Source organism: Urocitellus parryii, chromosome 12 (genome assembly GCF_045843805.1).
Source record: "Urocitellus parryii isolate mUroPar1 chromosome 12, mUroPar1.hap1, whole genome shotgun sequence".
NCBI lineage: Eukaryota > Metazoa > Chordata > Mammalia > Rodentia > Sciuridae > Urocitellus > Urocitellus parryii.
This window is the reverse complement of record NC_135542.1, coordinates 8,285,301-8,311,295: the sequence shown is the minus strand read 5'-3', so window position 1 is coordinate 8,311,295 and position 25,995 is coordinate 8,285,301.

The following is a 25,995-nucleotide window of genomic DNA, read 5'->3' as shown; positions in this document are numbered from 1 at the left end:
TAATAAAACTGGTTTGATTCATGGAACCTCAGCACGAGGCTGAGGTCTCCTTATCGTACATGGACCCATTCCTCTTTCACCACCCATGAGAGATGGTCTTTACATCGGTCTTGACAAACCTCTGCCTCACAGAGCAGTCTGCTCAGATGACCTGATTGATACTTTTCCTAGACCTTGAGCTGAAACCTGATCCTTGAGGCAGAACTAGAAAAGGTTCAGAGCAGGTAATGCCACCTGCTTCATGGGGTGGGGCCCAAGTGACAGGTGGGTGGTGCTCATGCAGTCATATGAAGCCCCATGATTGTTTAACGCCTTGCCCTGAAGTCCTCCATCGTTGTGGAATGAGGGCCACATGTTGACCTTGTACTGGCCCCACAGATTTTACAGCTAATCCCGATTCCAGTTATGATTTACGGTGAGGGAATGATAAGAAAATCTTACACATTGTGCTCTTTTTAGGGCTTCTGATGTTATTTTGTCGCATGTATGTGTATATCTTGTCATCAAAATTGCATCATCTTTTTTTCTACTTATTTCCAAGCGATTTTTAACTTGTGGATTTTATCTACTTTCCTGTGCTTGCTCCCTCACCGCTGCCCTCAGTTCACCTCACCCACTGGGGTGGGAGGATGGAGCAGGACTGCAAAACTTGCCTGACCTTTAGCATGATTACGCCGCAATCTCCTTTGCTTTTGAAATACTGAGTCCTCTTTTGTTAATCCAAAGCAGAAGGACATGATTTAACCGAGCTAACCAGAGTCAAAGCCAACCAGCTGCATGATGTTGAAACACTGGGTTTGAATGCTGATGCAGGCTTCTTACTGGCTCAGGAAATTTGGACTTGACATTTACCTGGAATACCTCCCTGGCCTCATTTGTAAAATGGGGATATTCGCACCTGGCCTACCTCACCGTGCTTCAGCAGAGTTTGACTGAGAAGGCAGGAATGTGGAGTCAGCCCTGGGGCTTTAATGAGCTTCCTTGCAGGACCTCTGTCTCTCCCACCCTACCTGCTTTCTGAGTCCACAAAGAAGCACTCCAATGAGATGGACACTTGGAGTGGAGGAGGCCTGAACTCTCTCTTTCTCTGCCTGCAGTGGCTCTCCAGGTGCCGTGCATTATTTCACAGTCATCATTAAGAAGACCTGCTGCCAACTCTCCAAGGAGGAGCCAAGCCGCTGGAGACCTCACGCTGGGACCCACGTAGGGTTCTTGGATGAGTCCTTTAAACCTTTGAGAGTTAACTTTGGGAAGATGGTCAGGTCAAGCACAAACCCAGGCTTTCTCCGGTGCCACCAAATGTGGAGTGGATCGTGGCTCACACTTGGTTTGGTGGGAGAAGCCAGAAGGACACTAGCTGGACTAGATATCATGTCCTGAAAGAGAGAATGGAACCACTCTGCCTGGCCACAAGACAAACCGTACTGGGACATTTTCCAATCTCTGGTCCCAAAGGGAACATCTTTAAAACTTTATAGGACATGAATTTTCTGCTACCTTTTTGTTGTTGTTGTTGTTGTTGTTGTTGTTGGTATCTATCTATCTATTTATTTATTTATTTTTGTTACTAGGGATTGAACCCTGGGTGCTTAACCACTGAGCCACATCTTCAGCCCTTTTTAATATTTTATTGCTTTTATTTTTAATTTTTAAATATTTATATTATATTATTAGAAAGGATCTCACTGAGTTGCTAAGGGCCGTGTAAAATTGCTGAGGCTGGCTTTGAACTCTTGATCCTCCTGCCTCAGGCTCCTGAGCCACTGGGATCACAGGCCTGCACCACCACACCTAGCTTCTCTGCTACCGTTTTAAAGCCTACTTCAGCAACCATGATGGGAAGTATATTAAGTGGTCCTGACTTTTAAAAAAAAACCTATTATTGTGATTACGTTCTGCCCATTGCAGGACAAACCCTTGCCTCACAGCGCAGTCTGCTCTAACTACCTGATTGCTATCTGAGTCTTACTGATGTTTAGCTTCAGTGCATTTCTTTTATCAGTTGGTTAGTAAAACTATGTAAACTATAATAAAAGCTCTAATAAAATTAACTTGTACTTTGGTAATGAAAAGTAACCATCTCTTGAAAGACAAAATGAAATAACATCCATAAATGTGCTTTGAAATTAAGTTAATCTATAAAGCATTATTATTTTAAAAGTCAATATCGCTGGGTATGGTGGTGCATACTTACAATCTCAGTGGCTCAGGAGGCTGAGGCAGGAGGATCGTGAGTTCAAAGCCAGCCTCAGCAAAAGCAAGGTGCTAAACAATTCACTGAGACCCTGCATCTAAATAAAATACCAAAATCGGGCTGGGGATGTGGCTCAGTGGTTGAAAGCCCCCGAGTTCAATCCCTGATACCCCACCCCAAAACAAAGTAAATACCAATGTTCAGATTCAGAGAGGGAGAAAACTTCCCTTTAAATTTAACATAAAAAGTAGAAATCTGGAAATTTTAAACTGTATATTTTCAATTTTCAAAGGTACATTTGAAGGACTTTGAAAAAGTTTCATAAGTTCCTTTTTCTCTTCAGTGAAACGATTTGTTTTTCATTACAGATGAACGACCTTGCTCAGAGCCTGTGTTTTTACTTTAAGATACTCTGGTGGTCTGGGAATTTCTCAGGATGTGAGTGCACGCTGATCATTTGTAAAGGCAACTCTTGACCAAAAGCGATCACTTCAAACAAAGCAAATCTCTCGCTTCCTGATCTAGAAAATGTGGTCCGCCAACTGGCCGGGTCTCCTGTCAGCTGGCCAGTCATGGAGGAAAGAAAACAGGGACACTGCTTTGACACACGCCCTCCAATGGGGTCGATGTCTTTGGCTTGTGATGTAGATAGAAGCTGAGCAGGGCCAAGTCAGCTCTCTGGATGCTGGGGACAGACTGATGGCCAGGACCCTTTGCCAATAGCTGGACCTTAGGAGCTCACAGCAGAGACGATGGATCATCTGAAAACACCATTCCTGATAAAGAAGCAGCAGGCGGACCTCTTTGGAAGCAGCAAATTTAAGCCATAAGTTACACATAAGTGTTTGAACTCTCAGACCTACATTTCCTTCTGTACAACCGTGAGTTTCTGAGACATTTTTCGCCACCAGGGGAAAAAAAAAAAAAAAAGATCATTTTTTTTTTTCTGGAAAATATTCATTTCATGTGTGAAACCAGTTTGTAGGAGTGAGATATTTTTATTGACTAACTTAGAGTACAGAGATGTTGTAATCAAGAGAAACATTAAACTCATAAAAACCCAAAGAACTCATCACAAGGGAGAAATGGAAAACAAGAATAGCACACGTAATCTATGAGACACAATTTTCATCTCTTCCCTTATCTCTCCCTCTTCATGCACATCTCTTTTTCAGAAGAGAAATTGAAACCCTGCGTTATATTTATCTCCTCTTGCCTCAAATTACTGTCTCTGTAGACTAAGGGTCATGTTTATAACTACTGGCTTCCAGAAAGGAAGAGCCGGGCCTGTTTTGGCATCATCCTGGTTTGAGAAGGTGAGTTTTACCTGATATAGACTTTCAGAACACACCTGGGGCTGTCTCACTCCCACACAATATTCAGAAGCAGACCTGAGGGCTGGGTACCCCAATTTTTAACCACTCACATCTCTGGCTCCCACAATCCCCCCTGTTCAACATTTAATGTATAGGTAGGACTTAGTCCATGTTTCATTGCTATAACGGAATACCCAAGACTGAGTAATGGATAAAAGAGAAAAGGTTGACTTGGTTCATGGCTCTGGTTTCTCCTTGAAAGTCAAGGAGCCTGGTATTGACAAGGGTCTTGTGTAGCTTCAAGACATGCCAGAACACGGAAGGGCCAGCAGGTGCACACAGACAAGAAAAATCAAGGGTCTGCCTCCCTTTATAAGAATCTACTCACACGGTAGTAATCCAGTTCCGCAAGAGCAAGAACTTAGTCTTAAAGAGGTAATCGCCTCTGAGAGGTCTCACCGCTCAACACTGCCACAGAAACTGTTAAACTTTAACACAGCAAGGAATATATATTAGATCATACTGTACTTCCGCTGGCTTTAGTGAGGCTGAATATTTATTTAACCCCGAATGGGGACATATGCTAAAAGTGACTAGAACCATGTGAACTCTCATTTTTTTTCCTATTTAATTATGACAGACAGAACCTTATGAAAGAGCACAAAGTAATATGTCATTAAAATCAGCAGATAGAGTAAGTAACTGCCTCCTCTCCGACGTACTAATTCCTGGACATATTCCCAATAAAGAAACACCTTTTCCTGAAATTGACTTCCAGCGGGGCAGGAAGGTCCCCAGGGAACAGAAGGAAATACTGATTTTTCTTGCAATCCTGTGTATCTCCTTTCTCTGGCCCCTGGATCATGACAGAATGCTTATCGATGACGAATCATACCAGTCTAGTGTTTCCATTCCCCACTCCATCTTATCTCCCATTCCTTCCATCTGTCTGTCCTTTAGGAAGAAAGAACATCTACCCCCACAAATGCCTCGATAGCCATGTTATTAAAATGTCACTTGCCCGGTGGCTCTGATTCTTCCTTTACTGACATCTTTCTGAGACTTAGAGAAATGAATATCTTGGGCCGCGAGGCCCTCTGCTTCTCAGAAAAGGTGGAACCACCGATGTCTTAGGAAGGTCTCCCCCACTCCCAACAGAAGGGTCCCTCCTGGGTTTCTGTCAGAGAGCTGCTCCCGATGACAAGGGGAGGCTGGGGCAAAGCGAGAGCCACGTGGGGCAGACGAGGGCCGCGTTCCCTCCCTCTCCCCAGGTGAAACAGGAGTGTGGACCTATAAAGCCAACCAAGGTGAACTGGCTCGTTCCACACAGCGGGGCGCCCTTGATAGTGCTCTGTCCACTCTAAAGTTAGACATCGAAGCCATGGGAGTCCCTCCGCTTCCCTTGGAAGATTGCCCCACAGTCTAATAGACCTCGACATTAAGAAGATTTTCAGTTGGTAATTGGTAATCAACCTAAATTTCCTTTCTCTTAATTCCATCCCATTACTCCAAACCCTATCCCCTGGTTCCACCCAGTTCCTCACCCTCATTAGTGTTTACACTCTCCCAATACTAATAGACAGCTGGTTTAAAAAAGAAAAAAAAGAAAAAAGAAGAAAAGAAACAACTGTCAGTCATTGCTGAGCTAGACCACAGACCGTCGTTTCTTTGAAAAACAAGTCCATTCCTACATATGCTGTTTTTCCTTAAAATCCTTCTTTAATATTAAAAGATTCAAATATTTTTCTTCATAAGCCAAAAAGAAAGTCTATAAATGGAAAGCACAGCAGTCTATAATGGACTAGAGGGGAATAAATACATCTTAATGTGAGTGGGTGATAATGGTATAGCTAGATTCACCTTCTCTCGCCCTTTAGACACAGAACAAACCCCTGAAAAAAAACTGGATGAAAATGTTTCTCCCAAAGTCGTCTATTTTATACTCCTTCTTCTATTTTATATATATTTATGGGTGTCTCTGAATATATAGTTATATGTATAGCCAGTTCATAATATATATTTTTAATTGTACATAATATCATCATAATAGTAAAATGATAGACATGAATCATTACTGTATATCATGTCTGTATCATGTTTATATACACAGACACGTAGGTGTGTGAGTGTGTGTGTGTGTGTGTGTGTGTGTGTCCTCACTAACAGCGTGTGTCACTGCATAGTTACCTAAAGTATTGTAACGTGCTCTCAGAAGCAAAGACCAAGCCTCACTTCTTGCTTCACTTCTGACCCTAGTCTTTCATGTTGAGACCCTCTCACTGATTTGATTTTATGGTAAAGTCAAAAGACTAGAGGGTACTAGTCAACCTTCCAGGTGATGTGTTTAAAAATTGAGATTTCTATTTGTTTTCCTTCGGTATTTTGCAATTCCTTCCCTGGCTTCCCTTGAGGACCCGTTTCGATCCCTACTTGAGCTAGATCCCTAGAGGAGTGATTTGCTTCTGCTTTTCCTTGGATGCTGTGATTCTTCTCGACTCCCACGGCCTGGTACAGGCTTTCCGTGAAGAAACCAGCCAGGAGGAACAGAGGGGACACGGCCTAGCTTTTGGACAACGTGCCCGGAACACTTGGTTCTATAGGATGGGACCCTTGTGCCACGATCCGTTGGCATTCCTGATGACATTCATGTGTCTTCCTAGGAAACCTCTGGCTGGAGTCTTCAGCCTGGGCGACGGTCACCAGATTCAACAATGCTTGCGCTTTGGTGTGTGAGCCGCCAGCGCTCACCGCCTGTCCCTACTCCCTTGGATGACATGGAAGGTCTAGAACGTCACATTGATTGCCAAAAATTTTTTTTGTTTGCATATTTTTGACAGTAACAAAGTGTTCTTTTAAGTTGAAAACCACAGAAATAAATGAGAGTGAAGAAAGATGGGAGTTAATTACTGAGAGAAAACTCTGGTATTTCAAGAAACTCAGCGTGAGTTGACCAACCAGGTCTAAGAAAAGGAAAGAAGTTGTCTGCATTCTAGTTTTCTGGAATGAGGTCTAAAAATTGTGTCCTCTGCCATGGCGGTGCACCTAGTTCCAACAGCTTCCAGTAAATGGGCTTCTGTGTTTTAATTCTAAATTCCTGAGGAAAAAAGACTGATTCTGTTTGGGCCCCCATTCAGCCTGGTCCACAAACAAATCCAGAAACTTAGACTATGGACATTGGGAGCATAACTGGGACCCATTCTTGTGCATCAAATGTTCCTTTCAGAGATGGAGAAATTGATGTGGCAAATCTCTTCGCCAGAAACACCTAATTCTCTGGAGTTGAAGTTGTATTGCATGCAAGTATTATGAAGAGGATTATTTTGACGTATGCAATCAATCTTATTCAATGTTACCCCCCCCTACCCCCAGTTTCTGAGGTTGGCCCATGAAGTCTCTAGCATTTTCTTGGGTCGTTGAGGGTAGATATTTGTGTGAAAATCTAGGCTCTTTCAAGAGTAGCTGGGCTGCAAAATTTCAGCTACCATTTAACTTTTATTTAAAGTGAAAATAAAATTTATTTTCTTTATTTTAGTTGGAGCCCATTTGGGCTTCTTCCCAAACCCTCAATCAGTGGTGGGTGAGAGTAGGGGACAGAAATTAATTAAATGTCCAATCAAGTTGAGAGCTGTCAGACCCAATCATTTAAGCTGTCTTTCTCTGTTGGTGTTCATTCTTCCATTTGGATAAAATACCCAATTTCTTGTGTTTCCTTCTCCTACCCCCACGTGTTCCCCTGAGATGATATACTGGCTTGTGGGGAAAACTGAGTGTAATGTGTCGATCCTCGTGGCCTTGGGAATAATTAGGAGTTCTCAGGTTCACAGGGTGACCTTGTGTTTCCTTTGACCCTCTCATTGCTAAACCCAGGGTCCGTGGTCTCTAGATGCATGCTTGCAGTCCTGAGAGCAGGCAGAAGTCGGTGAGCTCCTGACGCTTTGGTAGTACTTGGGGAGAACCATGAGGAACCTGTCTGCAACTCCCCCTGTGGACCTGGCCTCAGCTCATCTCTATCTCCAGAACCCCGAGTCCCCACCACGTGCCAGTCCAGCTCACTGCCTAGCTGTCCATCTGAAGTCGCTGAAGAGGGGATGCTTTGCCTGGTGACAGCAGTAGCCACACCTTACATAACTAAAGGTGCCCAGTGAAGCGCAGCCAAGGGCTTCCCTCCGGGCCAAGGACAATGGCTATGTTGATACGGGCTTTGCTAAGAAAGTTTGAATCAATTCTGGGTTTTTTTGGAGAACAATAGTTATGTGGAGAATATCTATGTATCTCCAGAGCCTCTTTATTCTAGGCTTTAAAATTTGCTGAACACTTTCATAAGATAAAACATTGAGACCTAAGGGAATTTCGATGGGCAGCAATACCACAACTTACAGAATCTCTCTGGCTTCAGTATGTTAGATCTGATAGATCAAGTGGAATTCTTCTTTCTACCAGTCCAATTGGATTTGAAAATCTTCAAGGACTAACCTCACCTGGATTTCTGTCCTAATCTGCTGAATGATGGGGATTTTCCAAGGTTGCCCAAGTGCAAACAGAAAAACCCGAACGTTTACAGTTCTCGATGTGGTTTTTAGAGTTACAGGGTCCTTTGTTACTACTACATACATCGAAATAGTGGGGTATTCCCTCTCAGATTAAAACAAGCATAATAATCGACCTTTCTATCAAATCTATTTGTATTAAAGCAATGTAAGTAGTTTTACTTCAAGTCTGGTGCAATTGCTTCGAGAAATAACTCCAAAGATTTTTTTTTTTTTCAGTGGTACCCCACCGGAGCTCAGGACCTGGGTTTGGACTAACATTCTCTTTATTGTTTCTTGTTTTTAACTGCCTCACCTAGAGAAATATAAAACGAACTTTCCATATAACTGTTTTTTTTTTTCTTTTTTAAGGCACTTTGTCTCTTCAGTCTCTGTAAGTTTTACGCCTCCTTAGTAACGAGGAAGGAGAAGTAGTTGCAGAGTATAAATCAACTGAACCTCTTTTTAATACTCGCACTGACCTTTCTAGAGGAAGTTCTGAAAGCCCTTTTGCTGCCCTCAAGACTCTTCTCTGGCTATATCTGACCTTCTTAGAACTCATGGATCCTTATGATTTGGGGGTCCTATGTAGGCCATGGGAGCATATCGTGTAAATTATTTCCTGGGGGAAAATGCATAGAGGTTTTCAGTGGGATCACAAGCTGCCCGGGTGGTTTCTGTGGTCCCCACGTGTGAATCCGTGTCTTTCAAATCCCTTTCCTTCCTCCCCTGGGGGGTGTGGAGACAGGCTCCATTGAGTGCAGCTGCCTCGCCCTGCCCCCGCAGTTTCACCCGTTCACCTGTTCCCCGTCCCTGCCCCAAAGGATCCTCACCCTTCCCAGGCCCAAGGAGGGGATGACAGGAAACAGAACTATCTGTCTTTGGCTAGAGTCTACACTTAACTCCATTCAGAGTTCTCTCTCTCTGGCGTCCAGAGAAACACAGATAATAAAACGTCTGAGATCCGATGATGGTCATCCCATTGGCTAACAAAATGTACAGAAACTAAACTCACGTGCCAAGAGCCACCATGAAAATCATGACCTTCAATATTTGTATCAACAGTTATATTTAGTGCTGAAAGACACTGGAGCTGTTGTTTTTAGCAGCACACAAACTAAAACTGGTAGGTCAACATGCTTCGTGGGTGGCAGACACACAAAAGGCAGGGTTGCATAGCCCTCGGCCAAGGCAAACATTCGTTCTTTATTTAGGTCCTTTTCCCCAAATCTCATGATTGGTTAAACCATATAATAATCTGCCTCATGTAGATGGAATCCAAGTTGAACTCATCAATTAATAAAAATAAGATATTGCTTACTGTTAAATTTTGGTGTATATGACATGTATACGATAAACTAAATCTTAGTTTAGAATTTTGTTTGGTAGATATTTTATTGATTTTGCTCCTGAAGCTAAGCTTTGTGATTCACTTTAATAGAATTATTAATTCTGCCTCACTCTTTACATATGTATTGCACATTCATTATTTACATGTATATTTATTTATACATAAATACACAGTCAAATGAAAATATATCTGCCTATGTGTTTTCATGGATAAACAAACACTCTTAAATACCTTGCACTTGTATTCTAATTAAAAAAATATATATATTCTTTCTTGATACCTATATTGAAATACAGCTTCTATAAAAATGTCGATTTTACTTCTTAAAACATTCATTTAGTTACCAAGAGTCCCTAAAATTCCAGTAAGTGGTGCCCATAAGCACATGGACAAAACCCCAATTTGCGCTTTTGTTGTTGTTGTTGTTGTCATCAACAAACAACTATGAAATAACCCACAGGACTTTCGTGAGTCAGGCTGCAGTGGAGAAGCTCACTCTGGGTCCTATGAGAAATCACATGTCTGATGAGCCAAACCCACCAGGCATGCCCAGCTCTGCCATTTTCCTACTCCTTAGGTAAGACGGTGGCATCGTCGCCCAATGACATTTTGTGTTGTGTGCCTGCGTTCTTCATTAACTAACTTTCCTTTTGTCCTTCAGTTTGTTATATAGAATAAATCAGGAGCCTATCAAGAAATCACTAAAGCTTCCGATGAGTCTCCTCCCCCAAGGCTCCTGGCGAACAGGTACACGACAGTGAACTTTGGAGCTCTTCTGGTAAAGGCATACTTTATTGTCATGGCAAACAGCTGGCTTACTGAATTCCAGCCAGGGCCACCAGTGCCCTGGAGGGTCACTCACCTGGAGATACTGGGAAGGCTTCAACATTATGGATTTATAAAAGCTCACTTCTGACCCTGTGCAAAGTTATGTGACATGACTTATTTTGTGTTTGTCTTGGGGGTGGAGGTGAAGTCCCTGTGAAGCTAATTAGTATTTTTATCTGTTAATCTGTATCCCAGGTGGGATCACTTACCAGAACCCCTGAATCAGAATGAAGTTACTCCCTGCTCTTAGACAAAATTTATTTTTCATTGACTCTATATCCATCTTCCCTCGTTGGCTACCATCTAATTTAGATTAATGATATGCTGATATGTGAGCCAGGGAAAACACCTCTTTTCCTTCTGGCACCTGAGGAATTGGTCAAGGGCAATGACAGTTGGGAGGAGAGATTTGGGCTTCAGAACCGAGTTCCCATGGTTGTCAATCCCCTGGCACTTTGCCCCTGTATCTAAAGCCTCTTCTGAGGACATGGTAGCAGGTCGTCCCCTTGATCACCAATGCCTTCTCCAAAAGGTGGGACAAGTGTAAGAAGAGCATCTGACACCAGCCAGCCTCTCTCATGAGATGACTCCCAATGAAGGTCATTGTTTAACAGAGAGCCACGTTTCGCAGCGATTCAGGCAAACATCACACTGCGTTCTATAAACATACCAAGGTGGCACCACCGTTCAGTCCCATCGGAAGAGAGTCTTTATGTTTTCCCTCCTTCTCTAAAATGGGCGATGGCTTTTTTTTTTTTTTCTGCCAAAGTGGCTGAAGTCCTTCAAAGCTGTTAAAGGCATCTTCCAATTTACAATAAAATTCAGCATGACAAATCTTCCAGCAAAATCTCTGGAGCGTCAGAGCAGCACTTAACACAATTTTCCTTTCAGTTAGCATTTTAGTATTCAACACCTTGAGAAACACGGAAAGCCAGTGTGGGCAAGGAAAGAAAACACAAACCAAAATAGGGAAGGGAAAAAAGAAGAAAAAAAAGCCCAACGACAACAAAGACAGTGAAAAAATGCAAACAGCCACACGAGCTATTAAACATATGCCAAAGTAAACCATCATCGGTGTGGTGCGCGTTCGCCCGGCTCTGCCCTGCAGGTAGAAGGCACGCAGCGCCAGAGCAAATGGAAGGCAAAGAGAAAGACAAGCAGGAAGTGGAAGAAGGGCTGCCGGAGCAGAGCTGCCTGATCCCGAGGCTCAAGACACACCACCAGCCATGCAAAACAGGACATACCTTTCTGGCTTGCTGGTTCTGTCGGCTGAGACAAAGCAGTCCCATTCGCAGCGGGAGGCCAAATCAAAATGAAATTTTATTTAGTCTGCACTGTCCCCAGATTGGGTTTCAGAATGACTGCTTTAGGAGATAGCATGGATGTGGCTGATGCATGCTTTGCATATGAAACTGCAGTAGGAAAAGAAATCTACATAATCAAAAAAATCTGTGCTGTGTGTGTGTGTGTGTGTGTGTGTGTGTGTGTCAGAAACACTGGACTCCAGCGAGGGTGCTGCTGCCGGGTAGGCTTCAGGCAGGCCCCTTTGGAGGGGAAATATATTTTTTTTTAAAAAATTCTGAAACACTATTATCAACAAATACTAATAAATCTATAAGACTCCAGTTTATGAAAATATGTGCTGTTTCCTGGTTACAATTCTGCCACACGGAAATAATTGCGATTCCCGCATAGTTATGGGTGTCTAAAAAATTTGTGGCAGGAATCAAATTGAATTTTAAAACACAGGCAGGGTTATTGGGTGGGGTGGAGGCATTGTTCTGGCAATTTCTAAGCCCTCTGAGCCTGGATAAAAATAAATTAAAAGCTGAAGTTTTAAGCAAGACTGAAATAAACACGAGAACCCCTTTGACTTTCTTTGGGAAGATAAGTCATTCATAGTTAGAGACTGCTTTTAAAAATAGGAAGTCTTTCAAAATGTTCTTTAGACGTTAGAAATTATATTTTAAAATTAAGAAAGGGGACTATCAAATGTGTCTGGAGCACATGGCATGGAATCTTTGAATACACATGTGTGTATGTACACGTGTGTGTGTGTGTGTGTGTGCGTGTGTGTGTGTGTGTCTTCCCACAGGCACACACAACGCACGCTGGCCATGTGTTTACCACAGGGTTTCTGCCTGCACAGGCCACAGATAGGAAGTCGTAAGCAAGGTTCTGTGAAACCAGGGGGCAGAATAGAGCCTGTTGGTAAATCTATATTATTTCTCAGAGAAACACTTATCCCAGTTTGTTTTTGATAGATCCGTTCCTCCAGGTTGAGTGCTGCCAATCATCTTTTAAAGAGGAAATGAAAAGGAAAGGTGGGGTGTGTGTGTGTGTGGGGGGAGAATCCAAAGAAAACTTACCTGTATCAAACGGAAGCAAAAGAAAAAAGAAAAGAAAAGAAAAGGAACAGGCGAGACGGCCTCTCCCATGCACAGAGCTCTGGGAAACATGGGCAGTCATCCTTCTGTCTCATGAAATATTCCCAAGGAGGAGAGGAATAGGAAATTATTTAAGCTCTACCGAGGTATTCTCCCAGCCACAACCCGCAGCAGCATAAAAACTTCTCACAACAATGAGATACAAACAGCTTAAACAATGTGCTTCACACACACAGCCCCAGCAGAGATCACCAGCAGAGGAACCCTGGACCCTTAAAGACTAATTCTGTGACTCATGTTTGGACGTCATTTTCTCAGAACAGCTTTTCCGTGTTCCAACTTGGATTGGCAACCAGTCAATAATAATATTTACCCAGGTAAAGGTCTCCTGAAATTGATAATTTCGCATTAGGTGGCATGGCATTGTGTTGGGCTGTGCATGCCACCAGAATAATTAAAGCCTAAAATCCAAAAGAGCAAATGGAAATCTGTTTCCTTTATGCCCCAGAACCACTGCATCCAGGATTCCCTACAATGAGGGACCCCCTTCCCAAGACCCTCTTTTGCTTCGCCCTTCCGTTGTAATTATTCAGATATTCATTAAGCAGGAGTTTTCCCTGCGTATTAATTTTAGCGACAGGACAGCCCTTTCCTGAGTAACGGAGAGATGTGACTTCTTAACAAACCCGCTATCCCCCCAAATTCAGTGCACCTGGCATTCACTTTCTACCTAATAAGCATCCGTGAATATGCAAATGTTCAGTGTCTCAGTAACCTCATTAATTTATTCCTCAGGCAATCACAGAATGTGAACCAGTCCTGTGCCACTAGTACTAGGACTGGTGCCGATCAGGGCTCGGAGAATCTGCTGAAAGCTCAGGCTGCATGTTGAAATACTGTTTCATCTTTATTCTGTCCTTTGGCACTCTAATTCAAACAAAGACCCTTACCTTCCCCACTTAGCTGACAGCCCAAAGCAAAGCCCGACAAAGAAAAAGAAAAATCTGAATGCCTAGGGTTAATAATAAAGATCTTCCCTCCACCGCCAAGGCAGAGGTGATTCATGGTTTGAACAAAATCTCCACAGCAAAACAGTTTCCAAAGTGCCCAAGTTGTCTGATTTTGTGATTTATTGGGAGCTGGGTGGGGGGGTGGCGCAGAGGGTGACCTGCTTTCCATATTGCAATGCAGTTGAATAATCTTTCTCTTTGCCCACGTTAAAAGCCCTGAATAATGTTTATAAAATGTTAGGGAATCCCGGTAGGTTTCCTATTTAACAAGCCATGTATGACAAATCACAGTGTAATGTACTACGTTCTTAATCTTTAATTAGAATGTGAATATCTGCTAGAAAACGCAGTTAACTTTGACACGTTAAATCTTCTGGTTAAAGTGCCTTACAGGAAGAGCAAAGATGAAACACTGTAACAATCTCTCCTTCTCTCCATTCACCCAGACAGTTGGGGAAGGATGATAACATCTTGTAATACCTGCTCTGTAGTAATTAATCGCTGTGGTATTTAGGACCATTCAAGTAGACAAATATGACAGAGACAGGGACAATTAGAAACCTTGTTCAAGCTACATTAACTTTTCTAGCTATTACAACACAGCAGCTCAAGTTTGCTTGTAAAAGCTGCAGAGGGATTGCTATGCATTAGCCGTGCGATTATTAATGAAAGAAAAGGAGAATTGTGTTTATTGTAGTTTGAAAATTGCAAATAAATTTCAATTATCTGCTATGTCATTTTGTTAAACATGCTCTCTGGAAATGCCTTTGTACTCTAAATCATGAGCTACTTAGAGCAAACTAATACCAGAAACCCTCAGGGAGATAGGAAGTCAATATTTTTGTTGGACTGGACTTTTTTTTTTCTTTCTTTCTTTTTTTTTTTTTTTTTGGCAAGTGAAATTGGAGATGGGCAAAACCACCTGAATGGGCTATTCAGGTAGCGAACTCTGTGGCATTCTGGCATGTACTCCTCGGTCATGTGTCCCCATAGACATTGAGTCAGCTGTCACCGGCGGACATCAGAGCAAGCAGAACCACACTGGTTAAAGGGAACCAAAGAATCTCTCTCTCCTTTGGGGACAACCTCAAAACAATTATAAGAAATCAATTATGATAAATAAATAATGTCTGCCATCTCTGCTCCTTCCAATAACAAAGCTAGTTTTGGGGAAAAAACAAAACAAAACAAAACAAAAAAGAAAACCTATGGGAGGTTCTAGTCCGCTGCAGAGGTGACCGAGAGCCAATGTTTCTGGCGATGGCTCCTGTCTACTGTCTTTCAGGAGAAAAACTGCCAATCACTTTGAATGGCAAGCTTGATCTTGAGACGTGCACACACAAGAAGCAGGAATCCATACACCCGTTTCTCTGCTGCCTTTTGTGAAATCATCCATTTTTGAGGGTGTTCACACATTCCCACCCAGTACCAAACCGCCCCTCGGTGCCTGTCACCAAAACCACACCACGAAGCCTCTTTCAAGAGGCAAAGGAGAGGTGCACCCCACCACACAGAAAAAGCCCCACATCCAAACTTTCCACCCACCGGCTGTCTCTCCATCCAGGCCCACCCCATGCCCTGCTTCCTCCCAGTTTATTATTTGATGTTATCGCTCATCAGGAATGGAACATGAAAAAAACAAAACAAAACAAAACAAAAAAAAACTCTGGTGCACCCTGGAGCTGGGGACCTGATCCAATTGTCTTCTGTAAATCAAAGAAAGACCAGCTTAGCATGGCACAAATCTGCATCCCCACCCCAGAATCTGTTGTCACACACACACAAAAACCCCGCTCAGTGCTCAGGAACAATCTCCCCTCTCAGCCGAGCTGCGATGATGTCAGCTTTCTGATTACAAACTGCTTATTTATGCTTCAACAGCTGCCAAGAGCAGCGAATAAGTGGCTAAAAGAGTGTCTAGACCAGGCTTTCAGGCCTCTATTGTCTAGGGGTTGTTACCTGGTTGACAGCGATGGGTCCAGCTGCCTGGTGTGAAAGGGAGCGGCCATGGCGAGGCCGTGATTGACAGGAGGGCCCTCCGGGTCAGCCCGATGGCCCCACGTCTTTATATTCCCGGCTCCAAAGGGAAAGCCAGGGCCCTGCCTAGAGGTTGGAGGTGAAAGGAAATGTTGGAGGGTAATGAAAAAATCTTTTGGCCAAATTTGTGATCATGAACGCTTACCCCAGGGAATCCAAGCCAGTCCAAGTGGCCAAGGAGTGGCCAGAAATGCGCACCTGGAGGGGGGGAGCCAGTCATTGCTGATAAGCCTCTGGGGCCTCTGGAGGGGTGTGTGCGTGGTGGGGGGGATGCATAGGCACAAATAATTCACTTTCTTTTTCTTTTCCACTGTGTTCTCTGTGGTGAGATAGCCAACCTCGAGCAAATGCCGTTGTGACCACCTTTAAAGTCACCAACCTCAGAGCCTCAGGAGAGTTTCAGAAACCTTCCGTTTTAGAGCTTTCAATGGAAGCCTGACAGAATCCGAAACACTCCAACATTTGGGGAAAAATAGGAGCTTTGCAGGCTGACGTAAATGTCTAATTAGAATTTTCCACCACCACCACTTGCAACCTTTGAATGTCCCTGCCTCATTCGTCCTCAGTCCCCATCTCCATTTTAACACTTTTCAGGGGAGATTTGAATGTACCAGATCGCTGGCTGCCTTCATCCCGGTGTCTTACAATTCACAGCAGTTGATTGACACCAAACATTTGTGGCTTCGGTCTGGCTCCTCCCCTCACCCCCATTTTGTGGTTTGGGGTTCTTGAGAAGAATACTGCTCCCTACTGATCATCTGCATATGCTAACAAATGAAATCACTTCCTCCATGGAGACCATCCCCTGGACATTGCTGCTCCAACTCTTTGCTCCTTCTAGGGGAGATGCAGCGTGAGTCTTTAGGGACAATTAATGAAGTACTGCTCCCAGGGGGGCAGCAACGAAAGCTTGTACTTTTGCATTCTTCATTTTACTTATTATTATTATTATTATTATTATTATTGTTGTTATTATTATTACTATTTGTCTAGGCACCACAAATGTCATTCACTCCAAATGCTAACTGTAATCTCAGACACAAATCATGTAAATCTGATGAGTCTGTAGCCTTAAAGCTGGTGGCACTTTAAAATAATAATAACCAAGATGAAGAGTAAGCCCTCTGCTGCGTGAAAAACAACATCCGCTTGAAATCATGGTCATCCCCACAAACTGCCAGACTTGAATGAAATGCATGAGAACACCTGAGCACCCAAAGCTTAATTCGTGTATACAGTTGGCTTTCTCCATCATATCTGATTCAGACTCTGTAATGAAAATGAAATCACGTTAAATTAACTGTAAAAAATAAGTTGATTTAATTAAGCACAGAAAGACTTAATAGATATAATAAAATGTTAAAAAGTCAAATGATGTGCAGTTACATTTCAGTTAACACTGCTCGACAAATGTACTAAATTTATTCCTTTCAATAATGATGTGTTTTGAACATTTAATTAGATAAATAATGTCTAATCACTTCAGCAAATCTGAACTGGAAGAATCCCTTGTCATCAAAGGTGACTCGAGCTTGTTACAGCCACCTTGCCAGGCGAGGTAAAGCCCATGAACTTGGGCTCTTTTCAAGGAGATGAGCAGAAACCAAGGTAAAGTCTGTCTTTCAAGCCTCATTAAAATTCAGGGTTTACTAAACAAACTATTATTTACAGTAAGAAGAGTGTTACTGGGAATAGACTTCTACTTGTTTGCCTTTTTTTAAGCAGCAGAAACTATAAGCAGCTGATAAGAAAAGGTATTCAATGTTAGATGTCCTATAATTCATCATAATACTGTTTCCTTTAATAACTACTTTGCTCAAGTGATTGGCATGATTACAAGAAAATTACTTCAAATTATTCATCTCTTATCTTTCCTCTAAGATGTCCTAAGTTGGATGATAGTTAGCATAATGGGGCCCTATTAATTACTAATGTGGAAAGTCCTTCACAATTTGGATAGAGTTTGTAGCCCAAATAAAGAAAATAGTGCCAAATGCAAACTCACATCATCTGTTCCTTAAGATGGTGCCACCCACTGTCTATTAAATGGAATGTCAAGGACATTTATTTCTTCGTTTAGAATTTGCTAAGATGAACCCAGCCTGTATATGAAATGTAGACCAATAATTAATCCACACATTCATATATACACACACATACACACACACACACAAATACACAACACACACACACACACACAAGAGCACATATCCCATACACAAAAGTATTGGTGCACTTTGAAATGTAGATGATTAACATAAAATTACCATTTCAAGCTTATGGTGTTAATTCACCCACATCTTTCTGGAGAAAAGAATTCTTGATAGAGAATCTTTCCATTTCTAATATTGCCTTGAATAATTTATTTTGGGAAATATACCTATAAATCTATTTAGTTCATTCCAAGTCATAATGTGGTATGAAATTCTGTTAAATTTTGAGTCTTGAATTTACAGATAGATCAGTGTTAAAAACATCTTTCATTTCTTCCTTTACTTTTAGGGAGAATAGATGGAAAAATAAAACCCAAACATACAAACTCAGAATTTTCTTTCATATTCATTCTAAATAGTTCACCCTGCCAGAAGCCATTTTTATTTCTATACAATGCTTTGGAGAATGTTTGTGTTTTTGTACTATTCAGTTTCTATGTTTTAAAACTGGTTTTTTCCCCCTGTGATTATATGATTTTTATAAACCAACTCTGAGAATCCAGAATCATGTAAAGTGAAACCTAACAAGTTAGCAATGGAAATCTAAAGGTTGCTTTGTATGTAAATAATAACAGAGCTATTTAGGGTCATTTATCTTCTTGTTGCAATGTTTGCAACTTTAAGAGTCCTTGAAACTTTTACCATTTTACTGTTTAGTTAAATGTCCAAAGTTGTTTTCATTGAGATTTGTAATACATTCACAAGCATACCCACGCGCTGCTGCAGAGTTTAACCTAAAAATTCCAAACCCCAACACCACCAATATCTACTGAAAACTAGACAGCAAAACTACCCTATGGTGGGTTCTATTTATTGGATGTAAGTTCAGTCTCACTTCTTCAGGGAAGTCAGAGCACTCTAGCCAGCTTCAAACCCTGTTTACACCTGCCGACCCAGGATCTTTGACAATGATCCCACCATCCTTTTTCTATGCCAGGGGTACCCTCCTCTTTGGACCCCTTTGCTCACTTGACTGGACCTCTGGTTTATGGACTTTTGCTATTTCTATTGATTTTTACTTATTTTTTTGTTTGTTTTAGATTGCTGTAACCATCTAAAATCACTAGGATTTTAATCTATGAGGCCCCTTCTTGGGGACCCCCCCCAGGTATTCTGTGCTGGCAAAATGTGGCCCATATTTGACCTGGCAATACAATGTTGTGGAGTGAAAAGATATAATTCGGCCTGCATACCATGAACAAATATACCACAGAGCAAAACATTTGGGTCACTGTAATGTAAGATGAAAACATAAACTCCGATTATGACTGATTTTTGAAGACTTTTGTCATTTAGGAAACATTTTACTAAGGATCATAAGTGAGCCAGGACAGTTTTTTTTTTTTTTTAATAATTTAACTTACAACACACAAAAGAAGATATTCACAATTATATATTGATTATATGTTGGTAATGCAGACTAGGAACAGTATACACAGAAGCATTTCATTATCTCACGCTATGCACAAAGCATCCTCCAATGTAATATCGATATTGTAAACAGGTGAGGCTTTTTGTTCTCATTCAATACACCACTCCTTTCTTATTTGTCCATCTGTGCTCCTTTATTATAGGATTTTGCACAGTAAAACTTGAAATTTTGTGCTTACTTGCAAGCAATTTAAGTCTTCTATTTAAAATTCAGGAAAGTAGTCTTGTTTGGGTTGCTTTTTTATGTGTAAGTTGCATAGTCTGGAACTTGGCCCTTCTCAGGAATAAATTAAGTTCCAAAGTCCAAGTGAGCTTGTGCTTAGTCATGAAGGTCTCTGAGTGAATGGCTTGCTTTCCCTCTTCCTCAGTTTCTTCATTTATAAATGGTGTTCCCAATCCATCTTTTTTAGCAAAACTATTTTTAAAACTTATACTTTATGAAAGGCACTTATGTGAGTTGGGAAAAAAAGATAGTGCGCAATGCTGGTGTGTATGACCATTTTGGAACACAAAAACACAAAGGAAAAAGAAAGTCGAAGGGAAGAAAAGAAGTGGGTTTTCTTTAATCTTTGAATGGGTGAATTTAAACTCCTTAGAGCTCTATACATATGCTCCATAAATTAAAACACCAACAATAAAATAGGATGGGAACCGGAAATGATTCAGGAGAAAAATACTGAGCTGAGAATCAAAAGCCTGAAGGTGCTGTTGTGACAGGTGGGGTGGTGTCACCCTGGGGTAAGTCCCTGTACTTCAGAGAACTTCATCCTCCCTCTGTGAATTTGGCTCCAGGACGAATAGACATAAAGTTCAAATTGAAGACAAAAACCAAAGATAATGAAGAGGTACAGAACTTCTGAACTTCCTTCCAAAAGAATGAAATGGGTTAAATATCATTATTCTCATTCACAAAAGGAGAAACAAAAGGATCCACGCAGAGAAAAAGAATTGTGCTTTCCATATCAATAATAATGGTAAGTAGAGTAAACACAGAACAGTCCTGATTCTTACAGAAGCTGCCAATGGTTCTTTGAAATAACTGTTGTGAGGTTCTCGGCTTGAAAAGGACAATCCTAATGGAAGACTGTGGTCATTTCACACTGGAGAATCCGACTAAGTGTTGTGGACCATGGCTGCAACTCCCAGCTCTGATCCTGCTAATGCCTGCCTTTAGGTAGAAGAGCACCCAATGAGATATGGAGTCCTCCAAAACAAAGAATTCCTGGCACATTCCTTCCAGTAGGGAGCCCCCAGCACCTCCTACACTCGCCAAAGACACCAGTAGAATGGAGATGGGCATGGATAGAAGACACGGAGAAAGTTTTAAATTACAAAATCCCCAAAGGGCTATACAGTCAACACAGATTCAATTATTCCATGCTTTTTCTTCAAACAAGAAAACAGATTTCCTCAAATCCTTTCCCGTGAATTCTGTAACACCACCGTATTTTGGTCCATTTGTTTCATTTCCAAGAGGAAAAAAAAAAAAAACAAAAAACTTGGGCAGTTAAAATATTTATCATACTTATCATTTTTAAATGCATGTATTTTATTATCAAGGTTCTATCTTCCATTAGTTTATTGATTAACTCTCTCTCTCTCACGTAGATCTGCTTTTTGAGATACAGCACTGTCATTCAAGCTATTAATGAAGCCAGGAGAGGACAGAGGAGGGGGCCTTGGAGACTAGTAGAGAAAGCACCTGAGTTTTAAGTCAGAGAAGGCAGGATCCCAGTGGTCATGGGATAAATGGGCACTGCAGTAGATGTCAGGTTCACAGAGTTTGGCCTAAGAAAGCCGTCTCCAATGTCCAAGGCATTTGTCTTCCGATCATACTCCTGGTTAAGAAACACATGCAAAAGTTTGGGTCCAGTCAAAGGCCTGGGCATTGAAGGATAAGAAATCTACATAAGAGGGTTAAGGCAATAAGGAGCTAAATTGGGGGCAAAAAGAATAGGCCATGAATGTGGAGGTGCTAGGGAAAAATGCAGTCTGGTATTGGAGTAGAGAACTTTGTGAACCCTGTATGTGGTCTGTATGTCCCATGAAGGCCTCACCCCATGGAAGCTCTGCCTGTACGTATTTGGTGGAGCTTGTTTATGTCTAGGTTGCTAGCTAGAATCCAGCCCAGAATCCTACAGTGTTGGCCGAAATGGATCTTGCTTCAATGTAGATATGAACCACAAACTGATATGTTTCCTGCTCTCTCCTCCCCCATACTATGGTAATCAGGGGCTTTTGTCTCGAGAGACTCTGGGCTTCGTCAGCCCCATAGGGTGGGTACCCCACTCACACGCAGCCCTGTATCCCTCTGTGACATTAAATTGTTGGATGGCTCTCTATCCATCTTGACACCATCGACCACACCTGTTTCCTTTCTTCTCTATGAATATTCACAAAGAAAGCAGGGAAGGAAAATTCCCTGAAGATCAGTTGGGCAGGAAGTGTGAAGACAAAGGGGAGATTTAACTGGAGGAGACTGTTTGTGGACAGAGAAAAGACTTCAGCCATCAGTTACTTCTGCTGAGGGACAACTGGCAGGAAGACCCTGGCTCTAAGATGTTGAAAAACTGGTGCAAATCTGAAGGCCAGGTGCAGCCTCTTCTAGTTGCCCCATGTTGCACGTGGCCAAGGTCCTTGTGACCCCCGAGGTTGAGCCTGCACTGCACTGTAGCTGTGTCTCTGTGGCAGAGATTCTCCTTTTTTGAGTGCTTCACCCACTGTCTTAAGAGTGTCACAAGCTTGGGAACTGGGTGGAAGAGACATTTTTGACAGCATAATGACTTTGAAGGTAGCAATACAGTGCAAGAGGGAACAGGTAAAGCAGAAAATAAGGTGTGATAGGTCTCAGTAGGTGGGTATCCATAATTTAATGTCACAGAAGAGATGTCTTCATCTCCTTTAGGCCATTTGGTCATGGTGCAGCTATTGTTTGTCCAACCAAATGGGAAAGAAAGGAGTCTTACCCTGGTCCCTATGTATGGAATGAAATGTCAGTCTCTGGTCCTATTAGTCATTAACCTGGGTTGTTAATGTGGCCACAGCATGTCATCAGCAAGACATGCCTCCCATGAAAAATATAAAGAGCAATTTCAGTAACAGGAAATTTGCAAATTCCTTGAAATCATGAGACATTTCAAAATATTCTCTATTTTTGCTGTGAGTTTTAAAAACAGCTATTAAAACTAAAACAAATGGAGAAAAGAGACAAATGAATCATAGCAAGCTGCACATTGGGTCCTTACAAAATGCTTTGGAATAAAATATTTTTTTTTCCTGTTGAAATTCAATTCTTTACTCTAAAAATGGCCAATATCATTTGTGTGTGTGTGTGTGTGTGTGTGTGTGTGTATTTTCATTCATTCTGGGGAGAAGAAAGTATTAGCAAAAAGAGAAAAATATTTGATTTCTTATAATTTTGTTCTATTGGCCTATATTACATTAATGAAAAGAATTCAATGTAACATGCTTACAAGAAAAAGTCAAGGGCATAGAGAATATGGCAGTAAGCATAAAAGGTGTACCTGTGAACTGAAGACACAAGCTCTGAAACTGAACAAGTGGACAGAACTTCTTTTTTTAGTTATCTTTTTTTGTTTGTTTATTTTTGTTTCTTGGTAGTTCCAAACGGTTGTCCTTGACCCTTGACATGAACTTGAAGAAGAAGAAAAAATTTCTTATTTATTTATTGGCTATTTTTAAATTCTATATGACAATAGAATCCATTTGGATACAATTATACAAGCATGAAATATATCTTAGTCTAGTTAGGACCCCATTCTTGTGGATGTACATGATGGTGGGATTCACTATGGTGTATCATATATGTACATGGGAAAACCATGTCAGAATCATTCTACTGTCTTTCCGTTTCCTGTATCCCCTCCCTTCCCTTCATTCCCAATGTCTAATCTACTGCACTTCTACTCTCTCCTCCTTTACTCTGGGTTAGCTTCCACACATCAGGGAAATCATTCGACAGTTGTCTTTTTGGAAGTGGCTTATTACACGTATGCATGATCCATCCATTGACTGGCAAATGTCATACATTCAAAAAGAAAAAATTTAATCTTAACCCTGTTTTCTGAGTAGAGCTCTGGTGTCCTTCAAGACTTAGAATAAGAGTGATCAATAAATTGTCCAGCCGGAAAGACCCTCCAGGGAACTCTAGAATGCTCTGGTATATGCTTGTTGGCCATGTCTTATCGGGCAACAGAAACGAAAGCAACGGAGATGTGGAGAAACTTTTGTAGATCTTCTTCCAGCTTATGTTCCTGTTTCTCAGTTCCTACAATTTGTGATAAAGGTGCATGTTTGGGTGGGGATCAAGATGGTTTTTAGAATGTGTAGCTGAGTCAGACATATTGTGTCCCTTGAGTCCTCACTGATGTTCATTTGCAGAGCTACCTGATGGGCAAGAAGGCAGGTCTTTGATAAAACCTATTCCACTGCTCTCTTCCCTTAGAATTAACAAAAAAACATTTTTAACTATGATTTCTTCCTTTCCAGCTCTTTTGCATTGTGCCTGCATCTGACCTGTGTATAGGCAGATTGGAAATTTTCTCTACCATTCACATTATACCAAAACTTGTTTCACGGTCTTACACAGTGTCCTCTGATACCTCAGCCCACTCTCTTTCCCCAGCCTCCAAAACTAATTAGGTCTCTAGGCCAGGAATGGAAATCCTGCCCTTTTCCATTTTCTAAGTTAAGGGTAGCCCCAAACTTGGCTCTAACTCAGGAGGAAGGTCTGTGGGAACTCTCCTAACTTAAGCAGAGGCTCTCTATTGGCTCCTGATGGTCTCTATCTAGGTTTTTCAAACTTCAGCCTAGGACCAATGGGGGTCTGAAAATTTTCTTTCTATAGGATATAAAATAACAGAATGTTTCACAGATGGTAAAGGTGTATTGCTTTATGAAACTTCTCTATCAGCTATGATTCCATAGGCATGTCCTGACATGCTACAGAAAATTTATTTCTGTATGTCAGGATCAAAACTGTTGGAAAGCCATCATGTCTATTGTGCTAGTCACCCACAGAGGAATAACAATAAACTTGGGTAGTGATTTATCAATAATATCTTCCAGAATATTTCTAAGAATGTACCCATGGAGGTACTTGGCCCTCAGGATCTTGAGAAGTTTGTTGGGAATTATTACCCTTAATATTTGTTATATGGGAAAAATGGGTCTCCGATGGGTATGATGGTTTGCTGATATATTTCTTCACCAGATCTAGGACTCGTCAATAAGAAAGGAAAATGGAATCGTCTACTCTAAAATTTGACATTTTATTTGTAAGCAGTCATAGATTATTTTTGAAGTTTTAATCGGAGGTTCACTTTGCCTTTGTCTGGTAAGACAAGACGTGGCTCTGGTGTTTTCCTAAGAGGAAGTGAGGCTGACAGATGTCTTCTGGGGTACATCAGGGCCAGTACAGATGGCTGAGTAGACCCCGTAGCTGGGAGCCTGCTGGTGCCCATGAGCCATGAGGAGTGGACCCATAGGTATGGAAAAAAAAATTTTTCATCTAAACAAAAAGGTGTTAGTCCAGAAAGGAGAAATATAATATAGCAGCATGAAATGAAATGAAATACAGAGAAATTATTTCATTGATTTATTGTTCGGTGGTATGGGGATCAAATCTAGGGGTGCTTTACCACTGAGCTATACCTACTCCCAGCCATCTTTATGTTTTATTCGAAACAGGGTCCCACTAAGTTGCTGAGGCTGGCCTGCCTCAGTCTCCCAAGTCACTGGGAATTAAGAGTTCACCTCTGCACCAAGCCAGTGTCTCTCTCATCCTAGCTCCAGGAATACAGTCTCAAAAAGTACAGCCAATGTTACTATATGAATTATTTCCCAGTTTTCTCTAGAATCTTGATCAAGACCTTTTGTTTCTGGATGTTCTGAGTCAAAAGAATACCTTGATGCTCACTGTGGCCATTTGCCAAATAGCAGTGCCCTAAAGTGCAGGCAGAGACCAGCACACTGGGCACTGACCTACAGGGTAGGGACACTGAACATGACAAACATGCCCTGAGCTAAAAGAGGAAAACTTTTATATTAAACTAGTTCTTGATCATGATTAGATCATGTAACGCAGGAAAAGCTCTTAATAGATATGACAGTACAATGTCCACATTTTATAGAAGGGGAAACCGAGGCTCCAGTGGTCACAGGCTCAAGGTCACACAAGTTCATAGAACTCAGGGCTCTCTCCTTAAACTTGGGTTTCTCTCTCCTAACACTTTCTTGTGCTCCTTGAAGAAGAATAAAAATGTATCGTTTCTCTCAAAGCTGAATACCATTTGAAAGGTAACCTGGGCATACCCACTGATGCTTCAAATTAAATCAGAGTGTGGCCTCTGGATGAGCTTTGATGCCAGCCCAACAGGGGTGCACTGGCTTATTCTACCTGCAATAAATCCTCTAACTGCCAAGTCCCACTGGGATCAATGCATCAGGCATCAACCTGACCTATAGAGCACCCACAGCAATGAGCACCAAATACAGTAAGGCTCCAGGTGGGAAAAAGGTGCCCAGAAAGGAAAAATGGATGCCGCAGATCCCTGGACACACAAGCCACCAGCAAAAATGAAGAACTTGGGAATATAATAGTCTCCCCTTATCTTAGGAGGTTATATTCCAAGACACCTAGCAGATATCTGAAATTGGGGACAGCATCAAACTCTTTATATA